This window comes from Acomys russatus, chromosome 15, assembly GCF_903995435.1.
Source record: "Acomys russatus chromosome 15, mAcoRus1.1, whole genome shotgun sequence".
NCBI lineage: Eukaryota > Metazoa > Chordata > Mammalia > Rodentia > Muridae > Acomys > Acomys russatus.
In genome coordinates this window covers 38,345,292-38,359,026 of record NC_067151.1, presented here as the reverse complement: position 1 = coordinate 38,359,026, position 13,735 = coordinate 38,345,292, and the positions used below count along the sequence as shown (strand labels likewise).

Below are 13,735 nucleotides of genomic sequence, written 5' to 3'. Positions count from 1 at the left end.
ACTTGTAGCTGCACCAGAGATAGACCATGAAGACTTATACATCTTGCTGTGAAATGAGAAACACATCGCTTCAGCTCTATGGGATTCCTCCTCCTGACCAGTAACTCCAGCTTAAGAAAGAAAGCATGACAGAAGCCAAGAAGGAGGAGCCTAAGAAGATTTCAAAGAACAGAGGAAAAGTAGCCACGATGCCTACATAGTATATATATACCCTGACTGAGTCCCGTAACAAGAAGAAACATAATAATATGGGTGGAAAAATGAAGTATCAACATTGCCTTACTAGTTGTGACAAAAGTACAACACTAATATAAGACAACTGGGGTGACTTGGTGTGAGGTGTAAGGAACTCATATTTAGAATTTTTCCAAGAATCTAAAACTATTTTTTTATAAAAGTTTATTAGAAAAGAATTTATGATTTTGTTATCTGAGGTTTTTAATTTGTTTTGGCTTTGCTGTTTCACGAGGTCTTATATGTGAAGGGAGTTGGGATAAATAAGTAACGCAAAACATGCACGATAGAAAGAGCTTCCATGGGTATCAAGTAGGAAATAAATTGCTTTAAGTTTTACTGCCTCCTACTAGAAAGCTCAGAGCACTTTATAGAGTCATGACTCACCCTCTAATGTGATAAAACTTATGAAAATGTGTTGTAAATTGGAAGAGGCTATAATCGTATGCCATCATTAGCTTGCGTTCATATTCTCTATCATTACTCTTGGGCGTGACTAATGCATCGGTTGCTCGGGGGAGTTTCTATAGGTTGAAGAACCTGTAACTCATAAATTTAAAAGTTGGTTTCATTTATCCCCATTTAAAAAAATCTAAATATGAGGCTGCCATCAGAGATTCTCTACTCTTTCTATCCCCTTATCAGACCAGTCCTCTAGGCTCATCCCTAGTGCGCAACAGAACAACTGTGGCCTCCCATCCAGACTCTCTGTGCTCATAGACCAGGCCCTCCTGGCCTATCTTCCCCACCCATGGCTTGTTTCAGCCCCTAATTCTCTGCTCAACCACAGGCCATACTTGCCAAAACACCAGATAAGGTGCACGTAGAATTTCTCCACACCACAGACACCAGCTCAGACTAATAGACCCAGGAAAAACTTCAATCACTATTGATGAAAAAAAATTAGACATTTCATGATAAAATCAAATTTAAACCATATATGTCTACAAATCCATTCCTATCCAAGTGCCAGAAGAAAAACTTCAACCTAAGGAAGTTACGTGCACCAATAAAAACACAAGACATTAATAATCTCACAGCAGAAAAACCAAAAGAATAGAAACACACACACACACACACACACACACACACACACACACACACACACACAAACAAACACACAATGGGAGAGATCTCATATTAGCAACTTAACAGCACAGCTGAAAGCTATAGAACAAGAACCAAGCACACCCAAGAGGAGTAAATGACAAAAAAATAATCAAACCAAGAGGTGAAATAAATTAAATAGAAACAAAGAGAATGATGTAAAGAATCAGTGAAACAGAGAATTGGTTCCTTAAGAAAATCAACAAGATAGACTAAACCGTTATCCAAACTAACTAAAAGCAGGAGGGAGAGAGAATATTCAGAATAAAAAAAAAATCAGGAAAGAAAACGGTGGGGGGAGGGGGAGAACAACAGACACTGAGAAAATCACAAGGACATATTTTAAAAAACCTGTACTTCACCAAATTGAAAAGTCTAAAATAAATGAATAACTATATCAATAATTAACATTTGCCTATTACCAATAGGTAGCGTTTTTCCTCTTCCAGCTCCTCCCTACCTCCCCATCCACCCAAGTCCACATCCTTCCTTCCTCTCTTTAGAAAACAGTAAAGCAACAATAGTAACAACAGAAACTCAACAAACCAGAATAATAAAAGGAAAAAAATTGGTCAATTTTGAGGCACCAGAGTACGTGTGAAAGTCAGACCCCACTCTCCACTCAACTGTGGAGAATGTCCTGTCCATTGGCTAGATCTGGGTAGGGGTTTGAAGTTTACCGCCTGTATTGTCCTTGGAGGCCTGGTGGCACTCAGAGGAAGGATAGCAGGTTACCAAGAAGAGACTTGATACCCTATGAACATATACAGGGGGAGGAAATCCCCCTCAGTCACAGTCATAGGGGAGGGGAGTAAGGGGAAAATGGGAGGGAGGGAGGAATGGAATGATACAAGGGAGGGGATAACCATTGAGATGTAATATGAATAAATTAATAAAATTTTAAAAAAAGAAAAAAATTTACAAGAAACACACAAACACACAGAAACAAAATCCATAAAATTGTAAAATCAGAAACTATAATACACAAGCAACAAACCAGTAACTTTTTACAAATGTTTAAAGCTAAACATTGTTTAAAGCTAGATATTGTTTAAAGCAATATTAGATTAAAAAGTCTACAAAATAACTTTGAGTTTGCTTTGGAATAATACTTTACTGAGTAAATTACCACATTTTCAGTTAAGGGGCATGTAGGTTGTTTCCAGTTTTGGGCTATTATGAATAAGGCTGCTATGAACATAGTTGAGCATGATTTCTTATGCTAGGATCGAGCGTCCTTTGGGCATATGGCCAGGAGTAGTATAGATGGGTCTAGAAATAGATCAATTTCCAGTTTTCTGAGAAACTGCCCTATTGACTTCCAAAGTGGCTGTACAAGTTCGCACTCCCACCAGCAATGGAGGAGTGTTCCCTTTGTTCTATACAGTATCCAGCACGAACTGTCACTTATGTTAGGGTCTGACCTAGACCCTCTACATATGGCTAAGTAGCGTAGTGTTCTTGTGGAGATCTTAACAGAAGACTTGGGGCCTTCCCTTGACTCTTTTACTTACTTGTGGGACCCTTCCCTCCCTACTTGTTTGCCTTGTCCAGCCCTGATATGATGTCCGTGCCTGGTCTTATTGTAGCTTATTATGCTGTGTTTGATTGATGTTTCTAGGAAGGCTTCTCTTTTCTGAGGGGAGGTGGGGGAGAGATATTTGGGAGAGGGGAGGCAGGGGAATAGAGGCTGGGGGAAGGGAGGGAGAGGAAACTGTAGCCAGGATGAAATATATCAGAGAAGCATAAAAAATACCTTTCTTTTAGGTCTAGTACTATAAAGGGCTTGAACACGGTGTCAGGAATCTAAGGACTGAAAACAGCAACAGCAATAAACACATTCTTCTTAACCCTTTTGTGCTCGTCATGAGCCAGATAAACTCTGTCATTCCTTCAGTCTAATTGAAAGCACAGATAGAATTGTTTCCATCAAAGCCAAGGCTCAAGTTACAGCATGCATTTGCTGACATAGCCTTGAAAATAAGTCACGGTATTTACATATGCCTTAAAACAGAATCATTGGTTAATTTTTCATAACCATGTTTTAAATGCAGTAATTAATATTTCTAATACATTACTAGATTGAATTGGCCTGTATATAAAACTACTATAAAATTATACCATTGAAAATAAACTATTTTCCCTATTCATGAAAAAACATGTAAGTAGAGTAAAATTTGAAAGATATCTCCTACCAGTTCATGATCAGAGCAAGATCCTTGCACAGAACAATCCCAGGTACCAGGATGTTTGAAACAGGATCGAGTTTTCTCTTTTCTCTTTGTTTTAAACAAGTAAAGATGGTTTCTGCAATACTATGGTCGAATATGGCAAAATTCAAAGTGTCATAGAAAATAATGCCTTATCTAGGGATGTTATAACTAAACACAGTAAGCTAAGTGCTTAAACAACAAATATTTATTGTAGTTTCTGATAGCTCTGAAGCCTGCAGGTCTGAGATCAGGGTGTGAGTTTGGTCAAGTTCTTCCAGTGTCCTTGTATGGCAGAGAGACAGAGAAAGGAAAGAGGTGGAGAAGGGAAGAGAGAGGGTCATGCAAGCAAGCTCTGGTGTCTTGGTATCTCTTCTCTGTATGGCATTAGTCTCATCAGGAGCTCTCTACTTGCCAGGCGTGGTGGTGCATGCCTTTAGTCCCAGCACTCGTGAGGTGGAGGCAAGGCAGACCACTGTGAGTTCAAGGCCAGCCTGGTCTACAAAGTGAGTCTAGGACAGCCAAGGCAACACAGAGAGACCCTGTCTCAGAAAACAAAAAAACAAACAAACACACACACAAACAGCTCTCTACCTTTATGACCTTATCTAAATATCATTTTTTGACCCGAAGGTCCCATCTCCAAAGATGAACACATTGTGAATTGCAGATCCATACTTGAATTAAAGCCAGGAACAGAACAATTTCGTTTATTCCATAACAATAGATCTTGAACAACTGAATTCAGAAGTGAATCCATCAAGGAGTAAGTAAAACAACAAAGAAAAAATGGATTAGTGCAAAAGTTAAGTGCAAAGCCCAGCATAGTGGCACACATCTGTTATCTAAACACTGAGGAATATAAGGCAGAAAGATTGAGAGCCTGAAGCCAACTTGAACTTGGTAGTAGGTCCTGCACTGGAAAGAACTGTTTCTACCTAATACAGTCTTGAAAAGACCACTTTTTCTCTTAGTGCTTCAGGGTCCTTCTAAGAATGATATAGAGGTCACTAAAAGCAGCTTAGTGAATTTTACACAGCAGCTCCTGGACATGGAATAAATCTGCTCCTTTGGAACTAATTGATAAATATTTTATTACAGGCTCTTCATTTTTAATACCTATTGGACATTTTACTATGAAGCGAAAAACATGTAATAGGATTGTGGATGTGCGCTTGCTCTTGATGTAATACTAAAGTTCTTAGTGAATCCCAAGGTGTGTGTGTGTGTGTGTGTGTGTGTGTGTGTGTGTGTGTGTGTGTGTGTGTGTGTGTGTGTAATTTGCTTTTATAGTACTGTCATAAACATTGTGAGCAAATTCAATTTAGGAAGTAAAGGTCTTATTTCCTCTTACACTTCCAGGTAACAGTCTATCACTGAGGGAAGTAATGGTAGGAACTGAAGCCAAAAACCCAGAGCAGAGACCATGAAGAACTCCAGGGTTCCTTTGTCATTGGCTTTATCTACTTTGTCTAGGTATCATTGTCATTGTCTGTTTTCTAGAAATGGGCTGAAAGTCTTACATTTTTGTCTATTAAAGTAATCTGTGTAGTTTGTTCTTATTTACCAAATTCTCTGCCTGCCTGACGGTGACCAGTGACATAACTGGTTAGTTCAGGAAGACCTAGCTTACTGATTCAAGGTATGTGACAAAATTAAAATCGTATTTTACTTTACTTATGAGGGAAATTAGCTCCTCATTACCACTATTGATTTAGAAAACATTCACTGATGGTAAATACGTTTCTGACAATATGTGACTAATGAGATTTGGACAGAAATGACAAGCCTGTCATTAACCTTTGGAGTCATTGAAATGGTAGAACCAAAAATTATCATTTAGAAAATGGCGTGTTGATGCCTTATGGATCATTTTACCAAGAGAGCACTCTTAAGGAAGTAGGCTTGAATCTGGAGAAGTTTAGGTTCTTGAAGATGAGTTTCTAAAATAATTAAGTAATAAGATAACACATTTTTATAGTCCCCAGTTTCTCTTATGAAGCATTCAGTCCCTTTCTGTTGGCTCAAACTTAAGGACACATAGTAACAACAAAGAATTTATCCTAATTTTGCAGAAAGACTGCCATGGAAACAAAATTTCATTTATCTTTAAATGCTTTTTTGAGCAATATCTCTCCAAATGTTATATGTATTGTTTTCTCTAAATATCATGTATGTTTTGTTCTGGTAAAATAAAAACTCAGAGAATGTCACTCTTATCTGGTTATTTGGGATTTTCCTATGTGTACATTAATTACCATGATTATATTCATTCCTTTTTATGATTTTCTCATCCTTTTTCCATTTTTTTATTCTCGTGCTGTCTTACAAAAACTTTCTGATAATTGACATATGAGCACTGTAGGAACTGCCTCAAGGACCTGACTGGTGCATTATGGGACAGATGTTGGGGGTCACAAGAAGGTTAAGAATATTGTGTTCTCACCAACTCACTAGATCTTGACTTGCATGAGGTTCCCTAAGTCCCTCAGTTTGTTTACTATGCAGCTAGAGCTGAGGCCAGTGCTCCTGTAGCACAAATGGCGGCCCCGACTTAGTTTCGTTCTGGTCTCTAGGGATAAGCATGTTATCAAGGTTTCCTTGTTTGTTTTTCTATTTAAAATCACTGAACTCTGCTTGCTCAAGGTCTTGAGGCCCAACACAAAATAATTTCTTAAGTCATCTTAAGGAATTGTCATTCTAACCTTTTAACATTTGTATTAATTTTGTAAGATCTTTAAAAAATGAGAAAAAATAAACAAAATTTAAAGTTTAAAGAACTAAAGAAGTGAACAAAGTAGTCATTCCTCTGAGCTACATACAGCCTTTGGAACAATGGTCTTTTGTTCTTGTGTAAGCTGTGAGGAACTATTTGAGTTGTTAAGGATGTGATCCATTCTTGCTTTTATTAGGCTATGCACCTTTGTAGACTGTGAGAACCAGTAATCTTGAGGATTACTTCTACTATATATAACTGAATGAGTCTTCCCCTGCAGCCAAGAGTTAGACATGTTTCATAATGTTCTATGTCCCTGGTAGAAACCCCTGTCAGCTGATGTGGGTTGCAAAACTCCTCTGTGAGGCTGAATGTGGTCTTTTGAATATATGCATGTAATGATGGCTGGGGAGTTCATCCCTGGGGGCTGACACAGGCAGCATCCTGCTGAAAACGATTCCTTACTTAGAGTTCTCAGAATGAAAAGATTTCTGGGTAGTGACTAAACAATCAACTCTACAGGCAGATGCCTGCACTTGAGTCACTCATCTGTCACTTCAGGACCTGAGGAAGGATATTAACCTTTCTGTGCCTCTGTTTCCTTCTTGGAAAAGAAAAAAATAGACCTTCATATGAATATTTCATGTAGATTTGAGACATAGTGAAAAAGAATTTATGACTTTGAACCATTTGGTACTGGTTATTGAAGGCTCCTGTGCTATAAGTGCCTGGCTGAGCATGTCAAAATGGACACCTCTAATAAACTCATAAGGCTGAAAATACCAGTGATATTTCATTCATCTTGAAAAAGCAGTGACTAAGTCCAATGTTATACAAAGAGTAATGAGTAGAAACCAATTATCTTAGGCCAGTGGCAAACTTCCAGTGTAGCCAAGACAGGTTTCAAAGTCTCCATCCTCTTGCCTCTATGTCCCAAGTGCTGTGATTATGATTCAGAAATATGTTGTCATGACAGGTGCTAGAATCAAAATTTTAATTCATATTTTTGCCTAGTAGCCTAAAGTACTCCAGATGGTTGCAAATTTTTCCCTATTTTATCCATTGCTTAATAATGAGGAGTTTGGAGAACAATTTTAAAGATGGACATGGAGTCTGCCTGGTAGGATTTTATAATTGCCAATAAAAACATTGCCAAATCTCTAAAGCATTATGAACCTGAAATTTTCACTTACAAAATGAGATTATGGGTCAAATAAAAACATGTGCCAGAAAATTTCACCCAGATGAAGTCCTCCCTACAAATATTTACCTATTCCCATCCTTATCCAGCGGTAGTGTTTACCATCTGCTTATTATCATTTCATGGAAAACTAGAAGATCAGAGTGAAGCTCACAGCTTCCTGTACAAATTCTAGGTTAAGGACAGAGAAAGACTCAGGTTTCTACTCATTCTGAGAAAGGATATATATATGATATATCTTCAGGCCAATTTCAAACACCACCTCAGACATTCAGGCTAAAGAACTACATTACTCTGAAAATTCTCAGACGATCTCTTGATCATAACTGACTGTTCTTTTTGGAGGTTCTCTCTGACAGGCCAGCAGGTCTCGCCCTCCCCCTTTCCTCTTGTTAAACCGTTAGGTTTCCTGATTAGGCACTTCCACATTCCTAAAACTAACTACCAAGGTCCAGGCATCAAAAATTCAAGCGACACCACATGCTGGCGAGGATGTGGGGAGAGAGGAACACTCTTTCATTGCTGGTGGGAATGCAAACTAGTACAGCCACTTTGGAAATCTATCTGGTGCTATCTCAGAACAATGGGAATAGGGCTTCCTCAAGACCCAGCTATTCCACTCCTTGGAATATACCCAGAAGATGCTCCAGCACACAACAAGAAAATTTGCTCAACCATGTTCATAGCAGCCTTATTCATAATAGCCAGAACACGGAAACAGCCTAAGTGTCCATCAGTAGAAGAATGGATAAAGAAACTATGGTATATATACACTATGGAATACTACTCAGCTATTAAAAACAAGGAATTCCCAAAATTTGTGGATAAATGGACTGAGCTAGAAATGATCATAATGAGTGAGTTAACCCAGAAGCGGAAAGAATCAAATGGTATATACTCACTTATATCTGCATACTAGCCCAAGGGGCATGTCCCACAAAAGCCTTCACTTACCAGGAAACTGGGACAGAGGGGAGGACATCCTATTGGGACTTTAAATGAGAGAAGTGAGGGAGAATAGCAAAGTAGAAGGATCCAGAGGGTCCTAGAAACCTACAAGTAGAACAATATGGTAGGCAGATTTGGGCCCAGGGGTCCTGCTCAAACTAAGGCACCAGCCAAGGATAATACAGGCGGTAAACTTTAAACCCCTACCCAGATCTAGCCAATGGTCAGAACATTCTCCACAGTTGAGTGGAGAGTGGGATATGACTTTCTCACGTACTCTGGTGCCTCACATTTGACCATGTCCCCTGGAGGGGGAGACCTGGTGGCACTCAGAGGAAGGACAGCAGGTTACCAAGAAGAGACTTGATACCCCTATGAGCATATACAGGGGGAGGTAATCCTCCTCAGGAACAGTGGTAGGGGAGGGGAATAATGGGAAAATGGGAGGGAGGGAAGAATGGGAGGATACAAGGGATGGGATAACCATTGAGATGTAACAAGAATAAATTAATAAAAAAATTAAAAAAAAAAAAGAAAAACAAAAGAAAAACAAAACAAAATAACAACAACAGAAAAGTAAATCTATAAATTATTTGTGGTATATAGGAATGTTTCATAATAGTGGAATCTCTGTCTTTGCTTTTTTTTTTTTTTTTAACTTTTTTTCAGAACATATTTTTAACTTCTGGGATGAAAAGAAGAAAGAAAAAAAAAAAAAAAAAAACCCACCCAGATTTCATGTGTTGTTATAGTTGTGTGGACAGATATCAATATACTAACAGATGTGTGGTAAATCCCATGATCTGCATGTGCTTGGGAAATAGTGATGGGCATGTGAGAAAACAGCCCTTACTGGGTCTAAATATTATATTTGGGGTTCATAAAACCTGGAGGACCCCTTGGATAATTCTGATTACTTCTTAATCAGATACTCAGTGTACTGAGAAAACAATCGCTGCCTGTCAGGAACTTTTGAATTGTATTCCTACTTAATTATTATACAAACCAAACTTACTAATTGGTGAGGTGGGAAAACATTGCTTCTTGGTCAGCATCAAATTTACCTACAATCTTATCATCTAGACCAGTGGGTCTCAGTCTTCCCAATACTGTGGCCCTTTAATACAGTTCCTCATGTTGTGGTGACCCGCACCATCAACTTACTTTCATTGGTACTTTATAACTGTAATTTTGCTATTGTTATGAATCGTATGTAATGTATGTATGTCATTGTATGTAGTGTATATAATATAAAGATCTGGGGGTTTTGATAGTCTTAGGTGACCCCTGTGAAAGGATTGTTTGACACCGCCCCCAAAGGAGTCATGACCTACAGATTGAAAACCACCCCTCTAGAGCTAACGTGAATAAATGTTACTGTCTTCGTTTTAAAAAAAAAAATTCCTTATTCGGCTGTACTGACTAACATGTCCAATCAGTATTTATTATCTCAGTCTAGCACAGACTTCTCTTTTTTTCTTCCTGAAAATCACTCCTGCAGATAAACACGCTGCTGTCTTTCCCTGATCAAAAGGCAGCCCTCCCTTCCCCACACCCTGATTGCTTCTCCAGCACAATAAATCTCTTTTGTGTTGAGAACTTGGTGTCTTGGCGTGCTTTGGGTTGACTCAGAGGCCCCTTTACTTTTCTTCCAGTTCTATTACTGTTTTGTTAAAACAAGGCTATAAAATGGAAATTGTTGAAAATAGTACTAACCTAGAGTACAGAATTAAATTTGGAAATAATTTCTCACTTCAAAATTTTCTTTACATATTTGTCATTTAGTCAACTAGGTTTCTAATTCAATTCTTAGAACCTAGATAGGTGTTTTGCTGGCACTAGAAAGGAATATAAGAAATATGTGGAAAAAGAAAGAGACTCATGCAAAAATTCTTTTAATAATTTATGATTAATGTAAGTATACACAGTTTTATGCAGTATTTATATAATGTCAAGAAAATTAATAAAAGAGTTTATAACTGACATTTCGTATTCATTGTCAACTTGATTCGATGATTTAGAAATATTCATAAAGCATACCTCTGGGTGTGTCTTTGAGAATGCTTCCAGAAAGATTTAATTAAGAAAGAGGATACACTGGGCATGGTGGCACACACCTTTAATTGCAGCACTCGGGAGGCAGAGGCAGGCAGAGCACTGTGAGTTCAAGGCCAGCCTGGTCTACAAAGCAAGTCCAGGATAGCCAGGACTACACAGAGAAACCCTATCTCAAAATAAATAAATAAATAAATAAATAAAATAAGTAAATAAAGAAGATGCAACCTGAATGTGAATGGCTCTATTATTGATGGGATGAGGACTGAACAGGTTGGAGAAAGTGAGCCCAAATTCCTCTACCTCTTGATGGAAAACACAATGTCACTCTCTTGCTGTCATGGCTTCATATAGTGCCCAACCGTGATCCAAAATAAATTCATCCTTCCTTGAATCACTCTGCAGTTATTTTAACAACAATGAGGAAAGTAACCAATATAATGATCTTTAAGGCCCTTACTTACCACCAATGGCCTGCCTTACCATGTGACTCCTCACTTCACTAGGGCCTATGCCAAGGGTGAAAAAATTGGTGTGGATGCTAGAGCCTTAATGCTTCAAGGTATATAGTCTGATGATGTAGCTGTTACAATGAAGCTAAAAGGAAGAACCGTGATTATTAAACAGAGTTGGGGACATCCCAAAGTAGCAACAGATGGGGTCACTGTTTCAAATTCAATTGATGTTAAATATAAGGATAAAAAGAATTGGAACTAAACTTCATTAAGATGTTGCCAAAAGCACAAATGAAGAGTCTGGGGATGGTACTATCACTGTTATTGTTCTGACATGTTCTATTGAAAAATGTATATTAACTTTGGCAATTTTTAATCTAAGCCAGTTAGCCCCAATTAATCAAGACAGAGACTTTAGTTTTATTTAACATTTTTGATAATATAAGAACTGAGCAGTATTGATGTATTTTAGTCCCCTAAGCTCACCTCTCACACCAAATTTCCCAAGAAACTTGCATTTTAAGTCTTTCTCAGCTCCAGCTGTTTTTCAGGATGTCTCCTGGCCCTCTCCTTCTGACTGACTATCTCTTTACCTTTCCCCTTGCTGGAAATGAAAGTCCAGCCCTAGTCTCTCTTCTGCCTAGCTATTGGCTGATCAGCGTCATTGAAAAATCAGAGAATAAATAGAGAGCAATGTTTACACAAACATGAGACAGGAAATTCTTTGAGTAAGCATTATCATGCCATGTCTGAATTGCAACCAGATGTAGGGGAAAAGAAATCATCATTTGAATAATACAAGGATAATCTTTACATAGTACACAATAATATTATGCCAACATTATATTGAAAAGGAGAGTTTTGAAAAGATCAACAAAAAAGCTAATCCAGTGGAAATCTGGATAGGTGGGATGTTGGGTGTTGATTGATGAACTTAAAAAACAATGTAAACCCATGACAACCCCTTAAGAAATTGCTCAGCTTGCTACAGTTTTTGAGACTGGAGACAAAGACAGTAGCAATATAATTTCTGATGCAATGAAAATGATTGGAAGAATGGGCACCATCATAGTGAATGGGAGAAAAATCCTGAATGATGAATTAGAAATTATTGAAGACATGAAGTTTGATAATGGCTATATTTTCCCTGTACTTTATTAACATATCAAAAGGTCAAAGGTGTTAACTCCAATTTCTAGTATCCAGTCCTCTCTACCTCCTCTTGGAATTGTCAATACTCATTGGAAGTCTGCGGTCATAATTGCTGAGACTTTGATGGAAATAGTATAAGCACACTGGTTTTGAACAGAATAAAAATTTGTCCTCAGGTTTTTGCCATCAAAACTCCAGAGTTTGGAAACAATAGGAAGAACCAGCTTAAAGATATGGCTATTGCTACTGGTGGTGCAGTGTTTGGAGAAAAGGGTGGAATCTTAAGTCTGAAGATGTTCAAGCTCATAACTTAGGAAAAGTTGAAGAGGTCATTGTCACCAAAGACGGTGTCATGTCTTTGAAAGGGAAAGGTGACGAAACTCAAGTTGAAAAATATACTCAAGAAAACACTGAGCAGATAGACATCACAACTAGTAAATATGAAAGGGAGAAGCCGAATAAGTGACTTGCTAAACTTTCAAATGGAGGGTCTGTGCTGAAGGCTGGCGGGACAATTGATGCTGAAGTGAATGAGCCAGCTAATATGTCCTCCAATATGTAGCCTTTACCACCCCACAAATCCAGACCAAGGATGAGTCACACCCTCGTACACACCAGCCAGGTGAGTTGCTCTGATTCTCTCCCATGTTCCCACTCTAAGCCAAGGCTTAGCTGGGAGCAACACGTTCACCCTGTCATTGATAGATTCCTTGTCCTATTTTGCTTTGCTATGTTCACTTCCAGCTGGGAAATGCATTCATGATCTTTATGGTTACCACAGAATTCAAATTAATGCCATTCCTCAGAACAAAACTCAACACTGAGTATAAAACACCTGACCTATAGGTTCTTTATGCATGATCTGAAATCAAACAATTTGGGGCAATGGCAAAAACTCAACAGAAGCAGGTTAGAGTCTGATATTGGACACACAACCAAGGAAATATGTCCACAAACACAAACCACATTGCAAAATCACAACAAGAGGGAAGGCTACGTCCTCCAAAACCAACACTACTATGGAAATGCTCTTCAGTGAGAATCACCTAGCTATGTCCCAGGACAAAGAATTTCAAAGAACAATTGTAAATGTAATCAAAGAATTGAAGAAGTTCAAAGAAGACACAAACACCCCAATGACCTTAAAGAGACTAAGGATAAAAATTCTCGATTAAATTCCAAGAAAATGGTGGGTATGGTGGTGCATGCCTGTAATCTCAGACACTGGGGAGGCAGAGGCCAGTGGATCTGTGATTTTGAGGCCATCCTGTTTACAAAATGAGTTTAGGACAGCAAAAGCTACACAGAGAAACTCTGTCTTGAAAAAAAAAAAAAAGAGGTATATCCATACAGCTATAGGAAGCGGGCGCGCGCACGTGCGCGCGCACGCACGCACACACACACACACACACACATACACACACACATACACACACACACACAAAATCAAATAGGACCAAAGAAGAAATTTTACATGGCATATTATAGAAAAAACAATGCAATAAGGTTTGAAAGCAACAGAAAAGAACCTCTATAAATTATGTAAATTTATGGTCACTAAACAACAGACTCCTGAATGCTCAATCAGTCAAAGTGGAAATCAAAACTTTATTACAAATAATCAAAGTGAAAATTCCATTCACAAAACCCTCTGAGA

At 38.3% G+C, this 13,735-nt stretch overlaps 1 pseudogene; it reads left to right on the top strand.

The window, feature by feature from the left end:
- Positions 1 to 12,640, top strand: part of LOC127199011 (60 kDa heat shock protein, mitochondrial-like) — a 29,039-nt pseudogene extending 16,399 nt beyond the window's left edge.
- Positions 12,641 to 13,735: the final 1,095 nt, after the last annotated feature.